The sequence below is a fragment of the Fukomys damarensis genome, unplaced genomic scaffold, assembly GCF_012274545.1.
Source record: "Fukomys damarensis isolate Sample0158 unplaced genomic scaffold, DMR_v1.0_HiC HiC_scaffold_4, whole genome shotgun sequence".
Classification (NCBI taxonomy): Eukaryota; Metazoa; Chordata; class Mammalia; order Rodentia; family Bathyergidae; genus Fukomys; species Fukomys damarensis.
The window spans coordinates 60718080-60736908 of NW_022900916.1; the positions used below are offsets into that span (position 1 = coordinate 60718080).

Genomic DNA, 18829 nt, shown 5'->3' on the forward strand with positions numbered 1-18829 from the left:
AGGAGGAGGAGGGAGAGATGGTGGTGGTGACATAGCTGTTGGTAACAGTCTCCGAAAGCAGCCAGAATATTGTGTGTCTCACAGTTTCTGCATAATAAATAAAGGCTTTCCAATTGATATGGGTTTGTTTCCAAGAGGGAGGAGGCTATGTTAGCACTCATTCCTTCAGAACCACAATATTGCAGAGTGTAGCATCTCCCTGCCTGTTTTCCCTGTCTGCCAAAGGTGACGAGGAGTGGAGTTACCTTTAATTATTAACCTTTAAAATATCCTCTTTATTATTTGTGGTTATGGTCAAAGGAAAACTTACACTCATACATGACCTCAATATGTATTTCAGTCCTTCTTTCAGTCTCCTTTTCACCTGAGCAGAACTCCAACATTCACAAACAGTGGCAATCGAGCAAGAGAAAGCAAAGGAGGTCATGCCCTGTGTAATTTCAAGGGCTGGTAAGTCTGGAGAAATCCCTGCGGATGCCCTCTGCCTACCTTGGGACACCACCAAATGGCTGCTTCAGAGGAGAATAACCTCCTAACTGATGGCATTATGTTTTAATAGTTCCGATGAGGCAAAATGAAGTTTATTTCTCTATTATAACTCTATTATAAACTATTTCCTGGATCATCAGTGAGCATTTAAAGAAACTAATGGAGTATTCCTTAATCCAATCTAAAATGCCTTGTTGGAGAGTTAGGAATAGTAAATGTTGAGAATGTAGACACATAGATTTGAACTTTTTAAAAAAAATTCTCACCTGACTCTTTTTTAATGGACTAATTTTTCAACCTGAATGTAACAGAATATGTATGTGAGATTAACCACGTGAAACTGAGCCATGACAACAATAATGTGTGTGATGCTCCTCGAATCATCCTAAAGATTGAACATTGATAGCTCAATTACCAAACTAGGGGTGAAGAGCATTTCTCTCTGCAGTTTATTTGAGTGTCGAAACAGTGAATCTTAGGATTTAAGATCTACTCTTCGAAAATGACAATCATCGTTTAGGATTGTCCTCATATGTATCGAGTTCATGTGTTTAGTGGACAAAAACCAATTAGAGAATATAAATCAAATGTACATAGGAGACATAGTGTGGCTGCTAGTCTTAAGATGTCCATTTTGTAAAACGGAAAGAAAAATGAAAGGTTTATGGATACCCTATCTCTTTGAAATACAAACTGACACATGACTGAAGTGATCACTATTCTGACACAGAGAAGACAAGCAGTACCATACTCAAGGTGATTAGGTCAGTGGCTGCTTTTTGATTTATTTTTGTGTGTCCCATCTACATATCTGGTGAAATAAAGAATTTGATGAAGATTCCAGTTTTGGAATAAATTAGGTTGTGTGATTTTAGAAAGACACCACTGGGGATTGTGTGTTTAATTGTATAAACGCAGACAGTCAGACATTTAAATTTATCTTAAAATGAGTATATTCTGGGAATTATATTAAGGCTATAATTGAAATGAAATGCTGTTTCCTCAGGAGACTAAAGAAATTAGTGTTTGACAAAACATCATGTAATATGACACTTTAGCTTTTCCTTTCCCAGGCAAGGAAGTATTTCAACTGGCTACAGTATTTTTGTATGGTACTTCAGGGTCATGTGGTATAGTGTGCCACAATGCTGGTGAAACTAATAGGCATGATAAAAGGATAGTCAGTAACCTAGTCTTTCTAGTGGTGAATTTCTGGTGTTAGATTATATAACAGAAGTCTTTAATATAAGTATTGTGTTGAACAGTGGGTTAGCTTCATTGTTTTGTTCTTACAGTATCATATCCTTCTCTTTGCAAATAATAGTACCCCTTTTTGTTTGAGGAAATTATAACTCCTCAATACTCATTCTGGGATGGGTGCCTCTCCCCTAATGGTCAGCTCTACAGGGCTGGGAATATGCCCAAGACTGATTAATCCTAGTGGTTGCTTCCTTTTGCTACAATGATTGGCCTAAGCAATGGTTCAACCCCAGAGCATTGAATTAAACTTACTGCTCCACTCTTCTTAGATTTTACATTTGGGTGCCAGGAAAGAAAGGCTCTTTTTTTCCTTCATGATTATTACATTGAGATGATGTCATCCAGACCTGTGTATAGTGAAAGCCAAACTCCAACTCCAGACTCTCTCTCCTAACACTTGCAGGTAGTTTCTGCCATGAGAAGGAGGATTACTAACAAATGGAGAAGCGCGAATGAAAGTTAAGGCACTAGAGGTGAAGAGGTGCTAGAGATAGACCGTATAGAAGACGAAAGGAGACAAAAATAAAGAGAAGAATAACACGTACAGAGAAGCACAGGTGAGAAAGAAGTGGATAAGGAGAGAGGATTGACAACTTCAAGTGAGTATCTGAAATGCCAGAATATGCACCCAATAGATCACTGCTGAGCTTCCGTGAGTTTCAGCAGGCGTCTTACCACTTGCAACAAAAAGAACAAAAAGAGGCCTGACCAGTATTGAACAAACCCAACCTCTTCCCTCAAGGAGAGAGTAGTGGGAAGCCTCCTTGTCAGGAGGTAGGACCAACGAGGTGGGTGAGGCGCTGGATCAGAGAAACGCAGTGGCTAGATTGTGTGGAAGGGAATTTCCCGTGCCGGGAAGTATTGCCACTGAGCTGGAACAGAAGCATCTCCAGGTGAAGGGCGAGGGGAGAGCTGCAGCCCGGGGAAAGAGCGTGCTTCAAGTTCCCGAGGGAAACGAATGTGCAACGTGTTTGAAGAAATGGGAGTTCTGACTGCAGGTCAGCAAAGAGGAATGTGGTAAGCTGCCCCTGGAGAGATAAGCAAAGGGCAGAGCCCAAGGGGCCCCAGGGGCCAGGTGAAGGAGTTTTAAACATCCATCCAGAGGAAATAAAGATTGTGTTCTCTGTTCTGACTCGTATGAAGCATTAGCTGTACTACGGACGTTATAATGGAAATTCAAGAGGGAACGGCCATCTCCAAAGACTCCACACAGCGCAATGGTTTTATTGGATTTATGTAGCTGAAAAGTTCATAGTTCAGTTTACTTTTTAGGCTCTTTATATTTTCTCTTCTAAGAGAACATTACTTCATCAAGATAATCAAGACTAAAAATTAAAATTACCATCAGATGAACAAAATATATATATATATATTTCTCAACTTTCTCAGCTAAAACCGGCAAACATAGGTTGAGGTGACTCTGAAAAAAAATCAGAATTTAGGAGGTGAATTTCATGTTAATGACCCATGCTTTATCTTCATTTTTTTGTTTTTGTTGAATATTCTAGTTTAAAAACTCAACAGAAAGGTATATTTTAGCCATATAAGAAAATAATATAACCTTCCATTCACAATGGTCCTTAATCAATCTAGAAAGGTATATTACACCCTTTATTTTTGTCCACCAAACTGGTCAATCCAATTATTTTGACACAGGAAGAAGTTGCATGCCGTCACCTGCCTCGCAAACACAAAGACTCAAGTTTGATCCCTGGTAACCCAAAAAGAAGTTGCAGATAAATCAACAGTCTTGACAGATTAAGCATGATGTTCTAAATCAGTTATTTTTAAGGGGAACATAGTCAAACATTTCTGCAGAACTTCACAAAACTAATATGGGACTTCAACTTTTTAAACAATTTACATACCCTCGAGTAAAGAATGTGAGGCTGGTAAATTAATCAGCGGTGAGGGTAAAATTGCACAGACTAAAGAGCTCTACTTAACAAAAATCTCCTTATTGCCTCTTTTCTCTGATGGAAATAATGCTAAGAAGTGGAATGGTGGCCATGCTACCTCAAGACAAGGGCTGCTCAGGGCTTGATTAGATGATGGAGGCCAGGCCGGCTGTTCACCTCTGTCTCAGACGCTCATCTACTCAAGTGGCAAAATAATGATTGCAGTGCTATTATTAATCTAAAAATTGTATTGGCAGATTTATTTTAAAAAATACCGGAATTGTAGACTAGAAGGGACCTGGAAAGGGCGGTTAACTCCTCTTCGAAACTGCTGATCTTGTTTTGTAGAGTTTTCAGGAAAGGGACACTTCTCTTGCCTCTAAAATGAATTTCTGGATTTGCTGTTCTCTGCTCTCAGCAAATATGCTGCTGCTTCCCTCATTCATTTCTTCTTTCATTCACCAGTTACGCACATTGGGCCCAGGACGAACGAGGTGCTTTCAGACTTTCACAGAATCTGTAATCCGGGAAGAAGGAAGGGCAATAAAATAAAACAGTATGAAAAATAATAATACCTATTATAATAAGCAAAGTGCAGACCATAAAAATGAGGTGTGTGTGTGGGTCAAAGGAGGCTTCTTAGCCAAAGCTAGTTTTAAATTAAGTCAGAAACCAAAATAAGAGTAAAGTCAGAGTTTGGGCAGGGCAAGACAAGGGACAAAAAGACAAGTATTTTAGGCAGAGGAACGACATGCATGAGAGTTGAAAGATAGAAGTACCAGGGTACCTTTTAGGATCATGATTGTCTTGAAAATCAAAGGTTGGACACTTTATGGAAGGTGCCATTACTGTATTTCTTTTCTCGTTTACACCTTATCCACACCATAAAGATTTTGCGTCTGGCGATTCTTTCTCTCATGCTGGCTAGCTTGTTGAATTCCATAAAAGTATGTTCCTGGGCTTGGCTACACTGAAAAAAAGGGGTGTGGGCAACAGGAGGGGGGAATGCTGGTATATTTGGGGCTCTTGAACGAGAGGACCTGGTGAGAAAGAGGCAGTGATGGGCACAGGCTCTGAGATAATGGAATTCTACCATAGATCATGATGCTTCTAGTATTTCCTAAGCTCATGGCACAAGTTAATGAAACTTTGCAATTTATTTCCTCCATATCTTCAACATGGAAGCAGTAATAAAAAAGTCTTCCTTATAAATTTATTGCAATGCTTGAAAGAAGTAGTGAAAAAAACATGTTAGTGGACTCTTAATAAGTGTTAGTGTGGTTTTGGTTGTCATTACTCCTTTCCCATTTGGTTCCCAGGGGCAGAAGATGCCAGTTTGATCACCGTTAGTGACAAAGGCTGAAACTTATTTTCTATACTTCAGGTTTATGTCAAAATCATGATATTCCAGACTTTAGTTGCTTGAGTCCATCCACAGGCAGTCCAGAAGTCGTCTGCTGTATGATCCTGACTTAAGACTCCTGCTTTTGTGCCTGTGTCACTAATTTGAGCGAAGATTATAGTAGTGGAAACCCCCAAATTGAGCCGCACCTGGTAAGGCCTGTATGCTTCTGACAATGCAAGGCTGAAATATGACTTTCCCCTCAAGTGTGAGCGAAGATGGAAGTCTTCCAAGCTCTTTTAGTAATAGTCACAATGACTTCTTTTCAGGACTCAACTCTGTTTACTCAGAGCTAGGAGTTAATATAGTATGTGGGGTTTTTTTTTTCTTCCTGAGCAGGACCAGTGAAAGCAGACCTGAGATACCATAATGAGAAAGTACTGATTGTTTACAATACAGGAAGATGCAGGAAGGGAGAATCAGAAGCTATAGTTACTAATTCTGAGCCTCAGTAGAATAGCTCCTATTTACACACCCTGGTTTCAACTCCAAGACTACCTAACAGGCAGAGAGGTCTCCATTTCAAATGACCAGGCATCTGTGACTAATGACTGTATTCAGCTGTAGTGCATATAGCAGGTGAATGTTCCCTCTCTGGCTTGTTCCTGTTATTATCTAGATAGCTATTCTTGTTTTTCTTTTCTTTTTTTCTTTCTTTTTTTTATTCCTGTTGAAATCACAGAGCTGAGCACAGAAGGAACAAACCACTGGGATCTGCTCATCAAATCTGAGAGACCAGGGCTCCCATCTAAACACATCATATGGCTTAAGAAGCCTCATTTAGGCAGGATCTGAAAAGTCCCTTCGAAAGCCTTTACAAAGTGAGAATAATCATCATTAAGTGCTACAGATTTCACAGAAAAAATGGACTAGGGGCTTGTCACAAGAAAGATAATTAATGTGCTAGAAGTATAGGCAATAGAAAGAAAAAATTTCTTTATAATAAGAAAAGAAAAAAAATTACAACAGCCAGGGTGAATAATGATTAAATGTTAAGAAGCAGTTCCTGCTGGTTTATTTTTACAGTGTAATTGAGGGGTGGGGAGGGAGAAGAGAGAGCGGTGTGAAGGGATATATACACTCACACAAGAGGAAATATTATATACAAATATGATCTCAGGATTTTGTTGTGCTAATATTTATTTGTCATTTCCAAGATGCTATGTCTTACTTTGTTAAAATCCCTTAAAACATCTTCCCAAATTTCATTTCAGTATATACTTTGTCAAAAATATTTTTGCTGGTTGGGGAATTATTTTGAACTTAGAAAAAGTTGTTTAATAGCTAAGGAAGTCATAGGCAGCAAATTTTTTTCCGTATTATTTAATTCCACCATCTTGTTGCTCATAGTCATTGCTGAAATTGGTGTTGTTTTAGGCCCTGAAGCAAATGGTCCTTTGCCCCTTTTGTAATTTCCTCCTTTCCAGACAGAGAAACTTGGCTTTTCGTCAAGGAATCAAATGCCCCCCCTGTGGGCCTGCTGGGACTTTTTCCAGCCCAAACACATTTCTTTCCTGAGAATGTGTAATCATTTGCAAGTGAGCACACAGCTGAAAACCTGTTGATAGGAAATGCTGGAAGGAACCAGTTCTTTTTCTTTGGTGCTAGATGTAACTTGGGCAAAAATAATGAACAACTATGACTTGCTATGTATTTAATTATAACTGCAATAAATATTTGAAAGTGAGAAGAAAGGAGAGACCAGCCCTCTTTTAGCTATGATGTTATGTGAGAGCTACACCTTGATAAGATCGTACTGAATGCAAAACGGAGTCCTAGGCTTTACATTTTGGTCACATTCTGCCCAGCTGATGTGTACAGTGTATAGCTATGGCATGTGTGGTTCTGTGTTGGGCACAAACAAATCAGAAAATGAGTCAGATAGTATTACTTCATGGTTTGCTGGAGACAGAGGCAAACAAAAACATAAACACCACCAACAACAAAAAAACCAAATAAAAGCCCAAATGAAATGAAGCTTTTCATGGAGGGGCTGTAAAATGCAGGGATCAGAGATGCTGTTCCCCGGGAGTGTGTGTTGGTTTGGATTTCGTGAAGAAGGCAGTGTTGAAATTGGCGCTTTAAAAACTGGGTAGGCATCTGGCTAAAGTAGGAAAGGGTACTTTATTGCCAACAGAATTGACTGGAAAAACTCTAATGTAATCATGGCATTCTCCAACACTTCCAATGAACTCACTTTGCTTAAAGAAAAAAAAAGTATTTGGACTTCTTATTTTATTATCTTGCATAAACACGTGCCTTTTAGTATAAAGTTTTTGCTCATGCCTTTGTGGGCAGTTTTTATGCACAGAAGACTATTAGTCTGCTGGATTTAAAAAATTAATATACAACCTTTTACAGAAAACACCCAGTATTTTTCCTTAGTCTTTTTCCATTCAATTTAGAAACTGTTAAAATGTAGCATAATAGGGCTGGGTGTGTAACACAATGGTAAAGCCATTGCCTAGCATGTGCAAGGGCCTGGGCTCCATCCTCAACATGTGTGTGTGAAAGCGTAACAATCACTTTAAAATCAAGTTTTAAAAACCTAACTCATTAAAATTGTGTAAACATTGTAAACTGAAAAAAATTTGAAATGCTCTATTTTTAAGACTTTGAGCACTCTAACAAACAATATTTTTTAATTACTTAAGTAAATCTGAAGAAGTACTGTAGATTAAATTTGTAAAGATGATTAAACTTAGGTTCTTCTTAAATGCCTTACCGTGTACACTCTTAGCACATTTAGTAAACTTCTCTTCTACTTTTGAAATTAAAGTGGAACATTGAATAAATTATCAAATTATGCAATTATGCATTAAGTGGTAATCATAGGACTGACTAATCCATTGGATTCTCCAAAATGCCAACCCTCTTGTACACTGAAAATATTAAAATACTAATTATATGCATTTGCTGACAGGAGATTCCTAAGCGAATGATATAATTTTAGCTAACTTTTCATCTGTATATTTATTTCTAAATTCCCTAGGGTTAAATGACAATACTGTAGCAAAGACTTCAGGCTGTCATAAGGATTTCTGCCCCTTATTTCTCCTTCGTACCGGGTCTTGGTATAGTCTGGGTAGCAGTAATCCAAGCAGTAATCTAAGTAATCCATTACATTTTCCAAACAGTTTTTCATTTAAAGGTGGTAGTGAGACCATCATCCAGCTGAAAGGAAAATGGCTTATTTGGGCATCAAGCCTTTTTTTAATTTTTTAAAAATCTGCTTGCCCTCCCTCTTTCCTACAGCTGCCATTTTGGACTATGAAGTGATCTTGAAGACCAAGGGCAGCATACAGGATGGTAAAGTAGAAAAACAAAAGGAACATGACTATTTGGGAACCATAGACCTTCTCTGATTGAACTGCCTATGTGCAGTCTACTTTTTAAAAAAGTTGTTTTTATTTACTCATCGTATCTCCCCAAATCGAATTTACCTTCCAATTGGTGGTATCACCACTCCAGACACTGCACATCTGCTGTTGAACTGGTGTTACTTATATATAAAGTACATGAATTATTTATAAAACAGATAACTTTCACACTGGTTTTCTACTAAGTGCTTCCTTGAGAATGACACTGCAAATACTCTAAGTGATCTTTACAATCACTAATTTTAAAAAGATCCTAGATTAAAGTTACTACATTATTTAATTCTGAAATGTGATTTAAATCTAGGGCAGGGATAAGGAGAAAAAATGAGAACCAAGACCTGTCAGGTAAAGGTACAAGATCCCCAATAATGAATGTAACTGTACCATATACCTAAAATATAGCAATAAACTAAAAAAAACTGCTCGCTAAAAAAAAGTAAATCTATACTCTTACTCAAGTTCTTTCACTGCATAGTGAGATTCAAATAATATATTTACTGAATGATTCTATTAAACATCCTTCACTAATTTCTTAAGATAATTAAATGACATCTTAATGTTTTTCACAGATTCTGTGATTTATGGTTAAGTGCCAACCTATTTTTCTAGATAGTCTTTTAGTTCCTTTTCTAATATACTATACTTTGGCCTTTACTTTCCAAAAGAGTATAAAACAGAATGAGAGAGGTGTGACACATACTTTAAGAAGAAAACAGTTAAAGAAAAAATCACAGCAATTGAAATACATATGTCATTCTTTTGAGAACTCACATGTACATGGCATGTTAGATGCTTGGAAAAGTCCTGTAGTAAAGAAATTTGCTTACTTTTAGGCTGCCATTAGTTAAACTCGAGCTCAAGTTTCTTTTAGTTTCAAGAAATGTTACATAATAATCTGCAGACATTAATGGGCTGTAACTCAAATGTCATAAAAATCCTTGGTATTTCCCGGACACCAGTGCTTAGCTGCCTCGTCCTCTTCATCTGCCTCTCCCAGACTTCCTACTTCTGCTCTTTTCCAGGCCCAAATCCTGTCTCACCTGCTTTAATGAAATCTCTGACTCTTTGGTGCTGATTCACCTTTATCTGGGTCCCCACAGCAATTTGTAAATCCACTTCTGGAAGGATTATCCCTTAGGGGCTTTGATTATTTACATTTTGGTTCCCTTTCTCAGAGTCATTAATTTAAAAAAAAATGTAAAGCAGGACCACCTGTCAAAGGGCTTGCTAGTTCATACCTACTGAGTTAAAGAAAAGTTCAATAAATGTAGAGAAACCTACAGTTCAGTTAAATAACACATATTCATTTATTTCATTCGTTCACTCATTTATTTGAGAAATGTCCATTAAATTTCTGCTTCATGCTGATCGCTCTGCTGTGTACCTTAACTAAAAAGATATTAAGAATAGGAATAATCATTACCTTGGTATAATTTATAATTATGAAATGCAAGGTTCAACATTAATGTACATTTAAAAATGAATCAAACACCACTTAAAAAACAAGAATATGAAACATAAAAAATTAAGAAATAGAATCCCTTTTTTGTTCAAGGTCAAGGTGTTAGCAGGTTGGTTTCCACTGAGGCCCCTGTCTTTAGGTTACAAATGGCCTCCTGTTGTGTCTTCACCTGGTTACCCATCAATCTTTGTCCCAATCTCTTTAGTTAGTCATAGTTCACTCTACAGGATCTCATTTTACCTCAATTTCCAATTTCCTATTTGAATCTTCAAATGTAGTCAATCTGAATCACTAAGCTGGAACCTGACTGAGTTCTGAAGGGATGCGACTCAGCTCGTGATAGTATAGTGAGAGTTTGTGAGATTTTTACCAGAATAGGGAGGGGAATTGGTTGAATAGGGATTGGTTGCTTCACGTGAAAAGTGTTGAGTGAAGAGACACGAAAGGTCAAAGTTAACCAATGGAGATGCGAAGTACAGAGAGGGATTGCCCAAGAGGAGAAACAGGAGAGTAAAGGGCTGTGTGGCTAGGAGGTCTTGGATTGGTTCCCATACCAAGCATGAGGAAAAGGCCAGTGGAAAGCAAGGTGAGACTTGACAGATTAGGGAGCTTTGACTTTCCTAAAGCAACTGAAGTGCTCTGAACGTTCCTGCATTTTGGATGGGACCCACTGGCTGCAGTGCGGGGGAATGGGCGGGAGGGATGCCTGAATCAATGCAGGAAAGAATAGAGCGTGAAGAAAAGGGAAACGAACAAGGCAGGGTCTGGATGGGTGGCTACAGGGAAGGGCTGGGGAAGAGAGGGGTGTAATCCATAAACAGCTCTTTCTAGGAAGTTGCTCTGAGGAGATAATCGAAAGGCCAGTAGCTGGAGGAGAACATGGAGTTGAGTTCATTTCCTTATTTCAGTTGTCAAGATAAGAGCGTGTCTAAAAGTTGATTGGCAGCCATTATGGAGAACGTTTTGGTGGTTCCTCAAAAATTAAACAGAATTGTCATGTTATTCAACAATTCTGCCCACAGATGTATACGCAAAAGAATTGAATTCAAGTAGCAAACAAAAGTAGCAATAATTACAATACAATTACAATTGTAGAGGCGACTAAAATACCCATCAACTGGTGAATGGACAAACCCAGTGTGGCATATCCACACCACGAGTACGGTCACACACAAGGAGGGCAGTACCGGTACAAGCTACAGCATGAACTACGCCTGGAAATCCGAAGCGAAGGAAACCAGACCCAGAGCTGCACTGCACCGCCCCCTCACTGTGCATGGATCCCCATACCACAGGGTCACTGTTGCCTCTTTCCCTTCTTCCACCTCCTCCTTCTCTCCCCGTCTGTCTCCCTTTCCCTCCGTCTTCTCCTTTTCTTCTTCCTTCCTCTTCCTCCTCCTCCTTCTCCTTCTTTTTTTCCCTCTTCCTCTTTCATCATATACTTGGACTTTCTAGTCCAAGGCCACTGTTTTCCTTTTTTCTTTAACTTTTTTGTTAGTATATGTGCATCCTGCCTAAAGTTTACATTCCTGTGGAAAGTTAGTATACATAGATAACACATCCAAGCTCTTTTTTCCCTTTCCCTTCCCTCCCTCCCCGTCCACCCATCTTTTGATCACCTTCTGCTTTCTGTATGTTTGAAATACATAATGTTTATAATCATTGTGTGGAGTCGATTGATGTACATAACACACTATAGTTCCTTTTTAAATCCTTCACCCTTTCCTCCATCCCCCTTCCTCTATCTCTTGATCCTCTTCACTTTTGAAAGCCATCTGTCTCCCTTCTTCCTGTTATCTACTATTTTGCTCTGTATTTTTTTCTGGGTTTCTCATACGAGAGAAACCATGTGGTACTTAAGCCATATGTCTGATGTATTTCACTTAACGTTATGATCTCAAGGTGCGTTCATTTTCCTACAAATGACTCAAGTCCAAGTCTGTCTTTCTTTATTGTAGAACGGCATTCCGTTGTGTATCACCACCATGTTTCTTTTACCCACCTGTCTGCTGATGGACATATAGGCCACTTGCAAGATTTAGCTATCATGAGTTGAGTTATTATAATCATGAGTATGCCTGTATCACTGTAATGTGATGATTTTCCCTTGCCAAGGATAGCATTCTAGTCCTTATTTCCTCATTCTCTAGCTTATTGTTTTATTGTTTTTTCTCTCTCTCTCTCTACTAGGATACAGTCATGGTGTGATTCACCCCCCTCCACCAAAGAAAGAAGTCAAGACTATTATATTTCACATCATAATAAATGGTAGCTCTAGGTCTCCAGCTGCTCAGTCCCAGGACCTGGGAATCCTCTTGGGTTTCTCTTTCACTTACCTTAGTCTATCTGTTGAATTCTGGCACATCCTTTTTCAGGTACATAAAAAGCCTTACTGGTTCTGGCCCCTACGTCACTACTATTTTAGTTTATTCTACACTCAGCTGCAGATGATCCCTTAAAATATTTAAGGTCATGTCAGATCTATGCTCACACTCATCAGCACCCTTTCTGAGCACAAGTCCACTGCACGTTGATTTGCCATCCGCACGTTAACTTGCCCTGTCCTGTACTCTGGCCCTTCACACTACCTCCCTAATTCCAGGTGCCTGGCTGCCCCTGGAGCATACTGGACACAGGGCCTTTGCATGTGCTGCTGTTGTGCTGGAGACAGTTTTCCTTGGCTATCTACAGGCCTCACTGACTCCATCTTTTCAGGTCTGTGCTCTAAGGTCTTCTCCATGAGGGTTTGTTTCATTTTAAACAGTACCTTGCTAATTTGCTCAGGTGGGGCTTGAATTTGCAACCCTCCTGTCCTAGCCTCCTGAATAGCTAGGATTACTGCTTGGGTCCTCATCTGTGGCTGTGAGGCCTTTTCAGCTACCGTACTTGGAGTTGTGACCACCCATTCTGCCTTAGCCCTATCCATCATCAATCGAACCTACTTTACATTTCTTCTTTCTATCTTCTGCCAAAGTTCAGGACAGCAGGGACATTTTTTTTCTTTGCCTTGTCTTGAGGAGCCAAAAGTACTTGGAATGGCATAAGCAGTGAGTAAATACTGAGCAGGAAAATGCACACAGGATGGGTGGATAAATAGATTGCATTCCATGAGGAAGAAACTGCTCTCCTTGCCTGACTGTTTTCCAGCTTTGGGTTTCAGTTATCTGGTGCCCTTGTGACTGTGGGGACCACGTAGCTCACAAATCCTCAGGGAGGTCCCCACCACCTGACTCTGCTCCTACCTTTCCACCCTGGCCCCATGCACTCGCTTGCATTTGTAGGTGAAATCTGGGAAGCTTGAGGACTGTGTTTCAATCATTTTCTTAAGTTGGTCTGAGAAAGAGTATAAGCAGTTAACAGCGATTTAGGAGAACCTCGCAACCCACAGAACATTATGTTTTTAAGTCCATTTTTCTAGTATCTGGTGGTTGTTTTGTTTAGGAATGTGGAAATTGATCTCCAAATCTCCTTCTGGATTTTATGCAGAAAAATCTACAGCTCTCAAAGACAGTGATTTATATATGGTAATGTTTCCAAGGCATACGTTATTTTCCATTATTTTCCTCAACCAGAGCTGGCTCCCTACCCATAAAGGGCGGAATAATTTGTGTGTCATTTTGAGTTGTTTGAAAATGTATTTATATGTCCTCTTTTAAAATGCTGCAGCTACTTTGGAGCATTAGCGAGTCCTCCCATGTCTGTGAAGAACAGCAGTGCGTGCGGGACCCGTGTTCCTCGACCGGGAGTGTGTGCGGGACCCGTGCTCCTCGACCGGGAGTGTGTGCGGGACCCGTGCTCCTCGTCCCACGCCTGCTTCCTTTCTCATGCACATGCTCTGAGGAGCTCGGAATGGAAGGGTGCAGAGGAGAGAAAGCAGGAAAGAGCAATGACAGAGATGGAAAGTACGCCTGAAGGCGGGGAGAGAGGTTGGAAGAAAGGTGCTAGAAAGAAATGTGAGAGGCCAGGAAGCGGGTAGGGACAGTTGTACCACGCATTGCTTTCTGACAAATCAGTGGAAATGTTTTATGAAAGTCCTTGACCCTTTCAGCAAACAGGGCTTTTTGGGGGGCGGGTGGAGAGGGTCTTTCTTCTTCTGGAAGCCATAAATAGGGTTGAGAAGGCAGTGTTCAATTAAGGGGAAAACATTTCAGATCTTGTGAATAAATTAATTTTCACCTTTAGGCAACTTGGTGGAGTGTTTCATAAGCCTGATGGAAACATCTGCAAAATAAGAACTTTCAGTAGCTGCTGCCATAAAAGTAGACTAAGGTCCAGGATTTTTAAAGGAATGGACAAGAACATTTTGAGTCTTACAGTCAACCTGTTTTATATTGATTAAGCAAATTGAATCAGACAAATGGACATTTTTGGCCAATTCAGTTTTCCAAGGCCAGTAGCCGCAGATGCACAGCAGTGATTCAGAGCAGGGGTGAAGAGGATTTCTGGGAACCGGATCTGATATTATTATTATTCAAGTTGTACCTTTTGCCTGACAGATCTGTCTAGCTCAGAGCTAAAATTTTGCTTTGTGTCATGATGATATCTGTATACACTAACAGAGCTCCTGCTAGATGACTGAGAAAAATATATTACTCTGTTTATCTGGTATTTTTGGTCTTGCGGATTCTTGGATGGGGCATTAGGAAATTATGTACTTTGTAAAACATGGGGGTTATGTTAAACACAGTTGTGGGGCATGAAGGGACAGATCATCACTGAAAAGTGCAGGAGATACAAGGAACCCAAATAGAGGCCATAAATCAACAATCTGTATAAGAAAACACAGTTGGAACTGGGAGCAGTGGGCATCCCTGTGATCTCAGCACTCTGCAGGCCAAGGCAGGAGGATTCCAAGTTTGAATCCAGCCTGAGCAGCTCAGTGAGACCCTGTCTCAAAAATGTGAAAATTTCAAAAGGATCGAGGATGCAGCTTAGTGAGATGGTCCTGGGTATAAGCCCAGTACTGCAAAAATCAAGCAAAAGGCAGACAAACAGTTTGAAGACCTTAGATGCGTGATAGTGTTGCTGGCCTTTGAAAATGAGCAGAGGATGGGGAGTAGAAAGTCATTTCAGAAAAAGGAAATCAAATGTAAGAAGTTAGGAGGCAAATGGGTAGATTTTGCTTGCTTTAAAGTTCAGAAAGACATTAAAATGACATTTCAAAACAAAGGAAAGGAAGCAAGAAAGTTTCAACCAAGTCATTAAAGGATTTGAATTCCAAGCTAATGAGTTGATTGGAGAAAGGAAACTCAGGGCTATCTCTTCAGGAGAAAAATGAAATCAATAGTTCATTGACTGGTTTCTGACTCTTTTGTATCTTCGCCTAATGTCTGATCAGTGGATACACGTGTTGCGCTAGGTGGACAAGATTAACTAAAGAAAGTTACACTGTTGCAAAAGCAATCTTTTTCTTTTTAAAGTTGCATATTAGAATGCATATTTTATTTAAGAATGTTATGAGCAGATCTTTACTTGCCATTTTAGTATTTCAACTTTAAGTCAAAATAATAACAGAACATGAACTAACTAGTGTGACATTAAACTCCTAGGAAGCAAGACTTAAATTTCTATTTTTAGGCAAACGTTTTACTTATGTAGCCAATTTATTTCATTTACTGGATTTGAGGGCCAAAAGGTCATATTTCATGTAATAATCTGTGTTAATTTCAATTGATTCTTTGTATGTAAAGGAGCTATTTTTTGGGGTTTTTTTTATATTATTACATACAATAGAACAAATAAGACAAACATCCGGAAACAAAATTATACAATGGTTTTCCTACAACTGATTCCACTGCAATACTGGGAGGGAGAAGAGAAAAAAATGGAAGTTTTTTTTTTATCTCAGCACCGTGAGTTGAACTCAGGACCCTCACATGGAGCAACATCCCAGAACCCTCTTTTTTTTTTTTTAATGTAGAGTATCATGGACAGGTTGCCTAGGCTGGGATCAAACTTGGGGTCTGCCTGCCTCAGCCTCCCAGCATGCTGACTTTACAGGACTAAGGCGATATTCACAGCCTACAGAATTCTTCTTAAGGGGGTGTTCAGGGTCCCAGAGGACTACATTCCTCATTCTTATCCTCCCCTCCCCTCTTCCTCCATGATGCCCAGTTTTAGAGTTGTGTCCCTGCTGCCTTTCATTCTTAATTCTTATTATAGAAGTTTGACATGTGCTCATATTGAATTTTGTTGGTCTCTTGAGTTAGCTGTAGTTCACTGAAACTTACTCTTGGATATATTAGCAAGGTTAGAACCTGCCCAAAGACTTTGTTTTGTTTCTGTTTAGTTTCTTCTTTCAGTTTATTTATCTGGCTCTCTCTCTCTCCCTTCTTCCTTCTCCCCTCCTCTCCTCTCCTCTTTCATGTCTGTGGGGGATGCTGTAATCCCTCTTACAGTCTCCCTCCTTACCTTGAAACGTGTTGCTCCCCCTTGGCTGAGACAATGACATACAGTGTGTGTGGGTGTGTGTGCTGAGCAGAGAAGGGAGCCAATCTTAGTGCCCTCCTGGCCTTCGTCCCCTGCATCTGGTCCAAACCCCAGCGGGGAGCTGTATCGTCCCTAGGTGGTCGTCCTCCCCCAAGCAGGAGGAAGAGACGTTTTGCTTACGTCAAGAATTATGCTTGTAATTTTTGCAGGCTTCTGGAATATTCTGGCGCTCTCTGCAGAGAATGCACTGGCCTCTCCTCCGCCTGGAGGCTCCGCGGTCTTTCCAAAGTAGAAAGCATGGGGGCTCGCACAGGGGGAGCTCGCATTCCTCCTTCTGACTCACGGTCCTTGGAGGGCAGAGTTCAGCGGCTAAGCTGCAAAACCCACTGCCTTAAAGGCGCAGCAGCAAGCGGATTCAGTTTAGGGAGCAGAGTGGCTGGACCAGACTCTAGCATTTTCAGCCGCATTGTTTGCCATAAGTGCCAGTGAAAAGGCAATAGTTTGCTCAAAAAATCCCCCACCCTTGGAAGCAGAGAAACATACTGGATTTTACAAGCCCTGATGCATTTAAAGGTCACGTGCGTCCTCAGCGTGAATAATAAGACCATTTATTGTATAATTAAGGTTCTGATCCATAAGGGGAGGGAAAACTCCTTTACAGGTCACGATTTTTCTGACTCCTTGATTCGCAGCCCACTCACATCATAAATTAACAACAGGTAGCTTCGATCTCTTCAGAAAACGTAAGGCGCAGTAACCTGGAAGCGGGAAGTGTCCTCAGGTTTCAACAGCTGGTGAAAACAGATGTTGGCATTGAGTTTAAAACCTACAGCTGAGAAAGCTTGCTGGGTGGGCATAGCAAGTCTAGGTGCTACTCTTAAGTGCCTTCGTGGGGAGGGTGTCTGCTAGCAGCCACTCCCTGTGCTCTCTTACTGAGGCAACAGCTATGCTACCCTTTAGCATAGGACAGGGCTTTGACAGATCAGAAAGACCTTTTGCACCTGGCCTTCCTCCACGTCCCCAGGACAGCTGCTGGAGGGACCAGAACTGGGGACACAGCCACAGGGCTGGGACCAGAATGCTGCTGAATATACCCTGAGGCCCATTCCTAGGCAGTGCAAGATACTGGTTACTTCTGTTAAGTTAATGGATTATTTTCCCCTGTACCTGACAGATTTTAGATATATATCAAGAAGTAACTTATATTTAACATTTTTATTTGAGAAACTTTGATGTGTACTTCAATTTACTAGCTATCACCTTTAAAACTCTTTGACGTGCAGGAATTATGCGGTTGATTTATCATTGTCTTTTGAGGGTTGACTCATTTAGCAATGACATGACATTTGCATTTGAAATCAGTACTGTATTTATTTCATTGTTCTGAGTCTTTCCAAATAAATCTGTGTTTTTTTGGGTAGAATAATTTTGAGAAAAATAATAATGTAACAATCCCTTAGTGGTATATGGGTTATCCATAGTTCATAACTCTTTCAACTTCAATCTTAGCAAACTTTTCTGAATAACAAAATGACCACATAAATTTTTACCATAGGGAAAGTTGTGTTGCAGTACTATGGCCAGAGCAGCATTAATAATAGTAAATAGTAAAAGTTTAAAGCCTAGGCAGTACAATTTTTCTAACATTTATTCACTCTTAATATCTTTAATGAAGAAAAATAATAAAACTGATCTTATACATAGGGAAACAAAATGTTCGTGAGGATAAATTCCAGAAGTCAGGGAGGACTGAGACTGGTTCAACTTCTTGAATTTGTGGTTTTAGACTAAGAGATATAATTATTAATATTTTTGATAAATAGTATAGGGACTACCTACAAAATATGTCTTTATTCTTATATTTGATAGCAATTTAGATTGCTCTATGCAGAAATCAGACTACAGTTGATCAAAAAGAAAAAAAATTGTGTAAAACAAAAACAAATGCTATTCAAACATCCCAAAGGGCAGCACCATTACTCATCTAACTAGAAATATAGAAATTAAAGTGGACTTCAATTGAGTGCCTATTATTTCTCCCACACATTTCTTTCTCTCTACATAAATGTATTCCCTTATTCATCTAACAGCCCCCTGAGCTAGTGTTGTTATTACTATCTTTATTTTCTAGCTAAAGAAATAGGCTCAGCAAAATTAAGAAGCTTGCCTCGAAGCCAGAGCTTGTTAGGGGGAGGATCAGGATCAGGATGCAAGTCCCAGGAGTCTAACTGGACTGAATCACTGCAGGTTGTCTTTACCATGTGAGATGTGCTTCAGCTGATGAAAGTTCCGCCAGTCCACATGAAGGAATCCAGCAGAGCACTGGGACAGTTCTTCACTGTCTTGAAAGAACTAGGCTCCCACCCCCACCTCTGGTGCTGCGGATCAAACCAAAGACCTTGAACCCAACTAGGCAAGTACTCTACTCCACTGAACTGCAACTCCCAGGTGAAGAACCAAAGACTGGTAATTCGAAGACCTTGCTTTACAGATGAAGAAGCTGTAGGCA

General features: G+C 39.9%; 1 long non-coding RNA gene across 1 annotated transcript; it reads right to left on the reverse strand.

Annotated features, from left to right (window-relative positions):
• Positions 1-3341: 3341 nt before the first annotated feature.
• LOC104847866 lies at positions 3342-16645 on the reverse strand. Its single transcript, XR_776255.2, has 3 exons — positions 16303-16645; positions 4435-4617; positions 3342-4164 (listed from the first exon to the last, which is right to left on the reverse strand). It is a non-coding gene; the product is annotated as an uncharacterized LOC104847866 (long non-coding RNA).
• Between the last annotated feature and the right edge of the window lie 2184 nt (positions 16646-18829).